Here is an 8,643-nt window from a genome sequence, read left to right as displayed (position 1 = left end):
CTCCAGACTCGTGCTGTGCTGAGCACAGGTGGGTTCTGGCAGATCTACAACAAGAAATAGGGGGAACATAACTGCAGGGCAAAGCATCCCACATGGGGCATCTCTGCTCTCCAGGAGTTCAAAATCATGAAGGATTCACTGCAGACATCTCTGGGGGTTCCTTGTCTTCTCCACTAGCGTAATCTCCTCCACAGGCTCCCAAACCAAACCAATACATCTCAGCAATAACTAGACAAATATCTGGCGGGCCCTTCTCCAACAAACATCTGGTGAAAGGAGCCATTCCCCAGACACCACTGAATATTTTGGTTCCATCTCCATGAACTATAAAGAGGGGGTCCAGAAGGAGCAGCTGAGATGCAGGCACTGATAGGTTGCTCACTTGGAAGGGTGAAATGATCTACTCTAGATCCCAGGATCTCTATATAAAAAGGTAAATCCAAATCCTCAGGTGATATAAATTATTATCATACCCCTGAATTCAACACAGTTTATGCCAGCTGAGCATCAGGCCCTCATGGAATTTACTGCCACCCTGATATTTTGTTTCTGCTATTTTTACCCAATTTCACTTCTGGCAAATAAGGAATTAATCAGATTTGTGATCCAGAAATTTCTATTGAAATTACCTAAATTTGATATTCATATATCCTTAAATTTGTCCAGTCAAAAATAGGAGCAAAGTAAAAAAAAAATAATTAAAAATTAAAAAACAATGTTTTTAAATAAGTTGGACACTCCCAGGGATGGGTCAGCCACAGCTTCTCTCCATCCTCACAGGTCCTTCCTAACATCTGATGTAAATTTCTTCTCTCTGAGTTTAAAATCATTCCCCATTCTGCTATTGCAATCTACCCATCTAAAATACTTTCTACCTCTTTTTTATAAGCTCCTTTAGGCACTGGAAGGGGTTTAAGGTCTCCCCAGAGCCCCCTCTTTTCTAGGCTGGACACCCCCAGCTCTCCCAGCCTGGCTCCATTTCATGGCCTCCTCTGCACTTGCTCCAACAGCTCCATGTCTTTTCAGTGTCAAGTACTCCAGATCTGGGCACACTGCTCCAGGGGGAGTCTCATGAGGGTGATGCAGAGAAGGAGATCTTAAAATTGATAGAAATCAGAGCTGAAGGAGCTGCAAACCTACACACACCAAAGGTGTTCCCCATATGGAACCATTCCATCAGGGAACTCTCAAGCATCCTGCAATTACCTACCAGCATAAATCTCCATATGGATGCACAGCAGCATAGGCAGGATTACACACATAAACAAGGTGAGGTATAGACAAATGGATGCTCTAAAGAATTAGAGATGTTCATAAAGCTTGGCTTCATTTCCCCTCTTCATGTACCTGATGCTCCTGGCTTAGATTCAAATGGGGTTTTGCAGTTTTTGTGCCTCACCCAGCATACTCAACACTGGTCCTACCATCAGCAGCTCCTGGATATTCTTCTGAGTTTTAGCTGAATCACAGGTGCAATCATCATCCATGTTTGCACCGTGTTCAGATCCTGCACTGCCTAAACCCCAAACATTTCCAGTGAGGTGCTTTTGTTTGCAGAGCTGAACCAAACCAAAATACCTAAACCAGGTGTTCTAGCTGGAACAATTTTTGACAGTACAGCCAAAACAGTTCAGCAAATTTGTCACGACTTGATGGGCTTTGGGACAGAAAAGATTCAGAGGGAAATCTCCCCAGCCTTGGAGACAGGGTAAAAATGATGCTTGTAATGATGGTTCCTGAAATTCCCACTCTCAGGACTCTCAGCTCAACCCACCTCTGATCCCAGGGAAGGAGATGTGGGCACAAAGGGCTTGGACTGCTCCTGCAACCAGTTGGGATGAGCAGACTGGAAGCTGTAAGACCTTCCAAGGCTTTACACACCTCACTGTATGGACAGTCACCCTTTCCCCATTCATCTCCAGGATGACCCATTCTGCATTCCCCTCCTACCTCTGCTCAGAAATCCCTTATCCCACACAATCAGTGTGTTTGCCTCCCTATTCTGTGAGAAATGCTTTGGCTGTAGGAAATCCACTCTGCATTCTCATTATTCCGGGGCCAAACCACATACCAGGATGCCCTGGGACGGAGGAATCCTCCTTCCTTCCTGAAGCCCTGGGCTGGACAAACTTCAGGGCAAACCTTCTCTTTTCAACACATCTGCAGAGGCATCTGACTTGGCCAAAACCAGGGAGTTTGAAGGAATTAAAAGTCCCAGATCAGTCCCAAAGCCAAATTTCAAGCCCCTGTGAAAATAAAAAAGCATGAAAGCAACACAATTTCTCAACAATGTGGGTGATGGATTTTTTCCCTTAAATAACTGTAAAACAATGCCTTTTCCCCATATCACACTCTTGGATCTGGTTAAACTCTATTTCCCTCCTGTTTCCTCACACACACACACATATTGATGTACACAAAGCCCAGCCTGAGCCAACGGCCTGCAACTGAAAATTTCAGCCTGAACTGTTCCATGTTGGCAAGGATTTAGCATTGGAAAAGAGAATCTTTTAATGGGAAATGTTTGGCAACCTGAATTGCAGGCAGCACTGCCAGCTCCACCAATAATTATAGCTTAGTTTAGTGATCATCTGTGTGCTAAAGAATATATTTAATGACAAGAGCATTTGCCAGTGATATTCAACTTCCAACTGACTAGGAGACAGCCATGGGATGCAGGAAGGACCTTGCCTGCCTGTTTGCCTCCAGACCTTCTGCCTGAGCCACAGGGAGCTGCTCCATTGGGTATTTTAGACAAGCCTCAAGGATGCATTGGCTCCCTTTCATCTCTAACCTGCCCCAGGCAGAGGAAAAACATCTTATCCTTATATATAAGGTGATGCCTTATTCCCCATGGACAACCAGCAAGAAAATCTCTTGAATCTTCATGAAGTCTGCAATGGATTCAGAGGAGGTAAACAACGCAGTCTCTCTCTGCTCCACAGCTTTCCAGTGGAGCCAGGCAGCTTCAAAAACTTTTCTGTGCATGCACAAAAATTCCAACAGCTCCATCCAAACTCTGCTGCTTTGTGCACATGACAACCATTCTCACACTGGAAGGCTCTGGCTGGGAGCTGAACCTGTCCCTCTCTGGCTCTTTACCACTTTTCCAGCTGCCAGGTGTCTCTGGATTCATGGAGTACCAGACACTGGAAGCCAACTCTTCTAATTCTGATGGCTCTGGTCTGAGTTGGTCCCCACCAGCCACCTCAGCAACCTCAGCCTGAAAACCACAGTGCACAGAGCCATGGGAGGCACTGAAGGGAGGCTGGAGGTCTCACCATCTGGAGGAACCTGAATGAGGCAGTTGTAGATTAGATACTGGGGAGAAATTCTTCCCTGTGAGAGTGACGAGGCCCTGGCACAGGGTGCCCAGAGCAGCTGTGGCTGCCCCTGGATCCTTGGAAGTGTCCAAGGCCAGGTTGGACAGGGCTTGGAGCCACTTGGGATAGTGGAAAGTGTCCCTGCCCATGGCAGGGCTGGACCTGGATGGGCTTTAAGGTCCTTTCCAACCCTTCCTGGGATTCTATGAACCTCAAAGAAGAAAATGCCAAATGGTAAATATCTGCAAAGAATGGAATTCTCCCAGACCTCTGTCCCTGTCCCAGCAGTTACCATTTGTTCTGGGCTCCAGCCCCACAACCATTTTATTGATCTCCACTGGTCTTGCTCCAGTTTGGCAGCATCTTTTGTACTGGGGTCCCCAAACTGCCCACAGTATTCCAGATGTGTCCTCACACTGTTGAAGAAATATCCCTTCTCTTGACCTGCTGGCAACATCCTGGGACCCACAGCTTTTGTGTCTTAACAATTAAATTATGGCCAAGGGCCAGACCTGTATATGAGGCCATCAGCCTCCGGGCAAGCCTAGGATACAGCTCTATCCTCCTCAAGTTCCTCATTTTACCACAGTACATTAGGCCAATCTAATTAACACAATCAGTGTTAAAAAACAAACAAAAGCAAACAAAGGGAAAGTCTTTGATAACTGTAAAAACATTCACAACTAACTCACATTTAGAACATAGTGAGAAGGGATTGCTGTGCTTTGAAAACCTTTAATTTTGAGATTAAAAAATAGCTCCTCTATGCCTTCCCTGGTTAGAAACCAGCCAGACAAAAAAAAAAGTTTTGCTGTGGTTAAAAATTCCTTATTCAAAATGGAGCTTTTCCTTTCAAAAGTTTCCTATTCTCATTTGAATTTGGCTTTTCTCTTGAGGCACAAGGATTCATGTTCTTTCCAAAGGGTATTTATGCTGGGGTTTAATCCTGTCCCTTGCCATTTGAGTGGCTCTTATAATTTAGACTAACACACAGCACCCTTCCATCCCAGCTCCAGGATGGCCCTGGCACAAGGGAACGTGTTATGAGATGTCTGAAATCAAGTTATTATCTCTTCCATGAATTGAAACCTTCTTAGAAACAATGTTTTACAGATAAACCTTATTTCTAGGTTTCAGCTAATATTCTAATACTATTTTAAACCCCAAAATTCTTAATTCTCCCTTTTCTTGTAGATATTAGCAACTCCTTTGTCCTTAATTCCACTTTAATAACATCCTTGTTTTAGAATTTCCATGGGGTTTAAATATTGTCTTCAGCGTTTTAAGCCAATCTCCAACACTTGCCAAAGTTTTACAGTTCCTGGCAAACCTCCTGGGAATCTTGTAGAGTCAGAAACCAGGGTGTGATTGTGTCTCCCTCACCCTCCCCATCCATCCCAGCTGGATATGGGTGTCCCATTGTTCAGCCCAGGCAAGTTGGTGTCACCAGTTACAGAGATTTTTTTGGCCAATGTAGGAACTGGCACAATTTGGGCACAAATTGGCCAAGCCAAACTGCAACCAGCTGTGCTGGGCATTTGGAGCTGGGTGCCTCTGGAATTGCCCAGCTCAGAAGTTGGCAAAGGCAGCTCAGCAGGGAGGTACAAGCAGAGCCTCTCTGCCCATGTGCAGCTGCAGGGGACTCAGGGGTGGAGTCCTCTTTGAGGAGCACTGGATGTGGGAGGCCAAAGGAGGTGTCCAAACCATAGAATTCTTTGGGTTGGAAAAGACCTCCAGGATCAGAGTCCAACCATTCCCCAGCACAGCCAAGGCCCCACTGGCCCGTGTCCCCAAGTGCCACATCCACAGGGCTTTTCAGTCCCTCCAGGGATGGGCACTCCAGATGGCCCTGGACAGTGTTCCCAGGGAGGTGTCATGGGATGCCCAGGAGAGCTCAGCATATGGACACAGCATTTCTTTTCATTCCTGAGATGGTGGGAACATTTTTCCCTGCCTGTGGAACTGCAGGAGACACCTCTGCAAGGACCCAGAGGTGCCTTTTGATGCTCAGGTGAAGCTGCTGTCACTGCAACTCCATTTCTTTATCTGTAATTCAGAGCCTTAAAAATTTTCCAACCCCTCTCCCACCTTCTTGGTACCTGGTGATGTATGAAAGGTGTCAGAGCAGGACAAGACTCTCTGGAGCCTCCTGAGCCTGTGATGCAGGCTCCTTGTCACCCTGGTCCCATTTTGCATGATGCTGTGATATGTAAATCAAACAAAAGCAGCCCTGGTTTTCAGGAGCACTTTAAATTTAGTATCTCAGGAGCATTGCATTTAGGCTTAATGAAAGTTATGATATGTTGATTAAATACTAGCTGAGGGCTGAAAGAGCACTTCCTGAGCTTTAGAGGGCTGCAGGCAATAAATTGAGTTGCCACCTAATTATTCTGGCTGACTGGGATCTCCACAATGGATCACAAGGCATATTTGTCACAATGCTGGGGAAGGAGGGCACTGGCCCATTTAAACTTTAAATTTTTGGGACCTGGGCTCAATCCTACTTCTGCACAGGCCATAAAGCACAGAGACCTGCCTGCTCTGCCAGGTTCCCAGGATATGCACTGCAGAGCCACCACATCTTGCACAAGCTCCCTGGGAGATTTATTCAGGCCATGAATTTCCCACCCTGAACCAAAAACAGGACAAATTTTGTCTGCAACAGAACAAATTTGAGCCCTGTGTGTGATGGAGACCAGTGAGATGTGTGTATCATCCACCAGCTTCCTGAGAGGAGACAATAAACCTTCTCCAGTGCAGAGAACAGGTGGAGCAAACCTCCCCCAAAGCCCTAGCTCAGGGCTGGGCAAGGAGGAGCATCCCTACACACTGACATTACACCTTAACACAAGCAGGAGATCTCCTGGGAACAGGGAGGTTCTGTAAAAGGAAAAGCCCATAATCAATCTGGATTATCAAAACAGCTTTCTGTGATCACTCACAATCCAAATCCATCTGCCTCAGACCCTGAGGAGGACATTTCTTTGTGGGAAGGACCATGTTCAGCAGGGACAGGAAAACATCTTGGAATAAAACTTTAGGACACTGGAAGCAGGTCCCAGGCACAACTCAGACTCACTCATGCCCTTGGTAAGCCATTTAATCTTCTGAGTCCAAACTTTCACCAACAAACCTGTTTCTATTCCTTAATATATTCACAGGATATCATTTCTTAGCATATTCTGTGTCGGAGTTGGAGCTTTTCTGCATGTGCAGCCCCTGGGACAACACAGACCCAACCTGTTATTCCTGTCATCAGGAAAACAATTTATCCTGGGCATGCAAGATGATAGAAGGAGCTCTTTAAACAGGGATACAAAGAGTTGATTCATCCTGAATGAACCAATCCTTTCTTTATTTGGATACAGCTGTAATCCATTCGTTCCATGTCAGAAATCTGCTGCACACTGGTGAGTGCCAACATCTGCTCTCAAAGTACTCAAAGACAGTTTTTGCCTCTCCATAGGGAATGTGCCTCCAGGTACATGGATCCAGCCTTTTTCCACACAGAGCAACCCATTCATGCCCAGCAAGAGAGGACCCAGCATCCTGCTTGGGAAGCTTTTGGGATCAGCCCATGCCCAATGAACCAACAGGTCTTCTTCCCATCTCACTTATTCAGAGCTGGGAGCAGGGAGAGGGAAGAACAGAACTGGTTTGGGTTTTCAACACCTTGTAATGACTTCCACATTCTATGTGTCATTTCCAGATCAGGTAAGTGGGACCATCTTTATCCATCATCTGCCAAATCATTCAATTTCTAAAATGCTGAATTAAAACAATGCCACAGAATACCATCCTGGAATCACACATAACATTATCCTGGATTTTCAAGTGCACTCTAGCAAGGGTGAAAAGTGTAAGGTGATCCAGAGCTGGGTGTCAAGCTCTGCCACAATAGAATTCAAAATAATTGTGCTGTTGTTTGACAGGCAGTAAAATTCATGGTGGTCTATTAAATCAATGGCAATGTAATGTGGAACACTGCAGATTAAAAAGAAAAAAAAGGCAGAGTTCACAAAGGGAGGCCATTGGAAAGAATCCCTTTGGAGCTTCTAATAGGGTTGATTTGTGGCAGGAAAGGTTGATACATGCAAGACAGAATAGAGGGAAGGGAAAACAAGACTGGGAGAGAGAAGCAGAAAGAGAAAAAGCAAAATTAATGTAAAAGAGGAGATGAGTGAGGGGAAAAGGGGAATGAAATAATTGTAAAGAAAGTACTAACAAGTTGTTATCATACACAGATGCCTCATCCTTGGCTCCTTTCACACCTTGGCTGTTTTGTCACAGCCAAGGGTTCCTTCTGCCAGCTCCTGGGCACAACCTGCTCCAGCTGCCAGGAAGAAACAGAAGGATTAAGGTCAGAAAGTGAAATCTGCTTCTATTATCTTCAGCAGAATTCATCCCAAAGGCAGGAAAACCCCTCCAATTTTAGAAAAGGAACTTAAAACACTTGTCTCAAAGCCAGGCTGAGGCACAGCGAGTGTAAAACTGGTGTTGCAAGAGCATGACATCCCATGGCTGGATGTATCTTCTCCTGGCTGGAGTCAAGTTTCCAATCCCAATAAGCACCCCAGGGTGTTCACACTCTCAGGAACAGTCATGCATCACAGCCCATTGTGTCATTCCTATTTTAAAACGCAGCAGGGACATCTTGTACCCAGGAATTCTGGTGGATCTAGCATCTGGGAAATCCTTTTTCATTAGATCACAGTGGCTTCATGAGATTTTCCTTCCTGGTTCCAGGGAAACAGCTGTGCCAAAGGCATTTGTGAAGAGGAGTGTGGGTTTGTGCCTGAATGCATTACCTGGAGTGAGCCTGGAGAAGGCTGTGCTGGCCATGAGGATCACAGAGTTTCATCTCCCAAGTGTAGCAGTAGAAGGATTTCCACTTCCTCAGAGAGTTGGAGCCAGTTCCATGGCGGTGGCTGAATGGGAGGGAACTTTTCAGAGAGCCCTTTTGTCATGAATAAAGAGGCAAACAGTCCTGAGGGATTCAGGAGAGGCTGTTCCAGCAGTTAATTGCTCTCACTGTCAGCATCTTATTTTCCTTGGGAATTTATCATACTTCAGCCCAACCAAGTGCCCCTGTTAGGAGCTCTCTGTTCTAGGAGTTCAGTAGGAAGTGCTGTGTCTATCAGAGCAAAGGTGCCTCCAGTACCTGGTGCAGGTGTTGACATGGAGATATCACAGTCAAATTACCCACTAGAGCTTCCTTTTGATCTCCTGACTTCATCTCATTTGCAGGTGTTTGCTGAACCCACAGCTTTTGATGCACTTAGGACCCCTCATAGTGTGTGTACAACATGTCTGAGTCCTG

The sequence above is a fragment of the Agelaius phoeniceus genome, chromosome 10 (genome assembly GCF_051311805.1).
Source record: "Agelaius phoeniceus isolate bAgePho1 chromosome 10, bAgePho1.hap1, whole genome shotgun sequence".
NCBI lineage: Eukaryota > Metazoa > Chordata > Aves > Passeriformes > Icteridae > Agelaius > Agelaius phoeniceus.
This window is presented reverse-complemented; position numbering follows the sequence as displayed.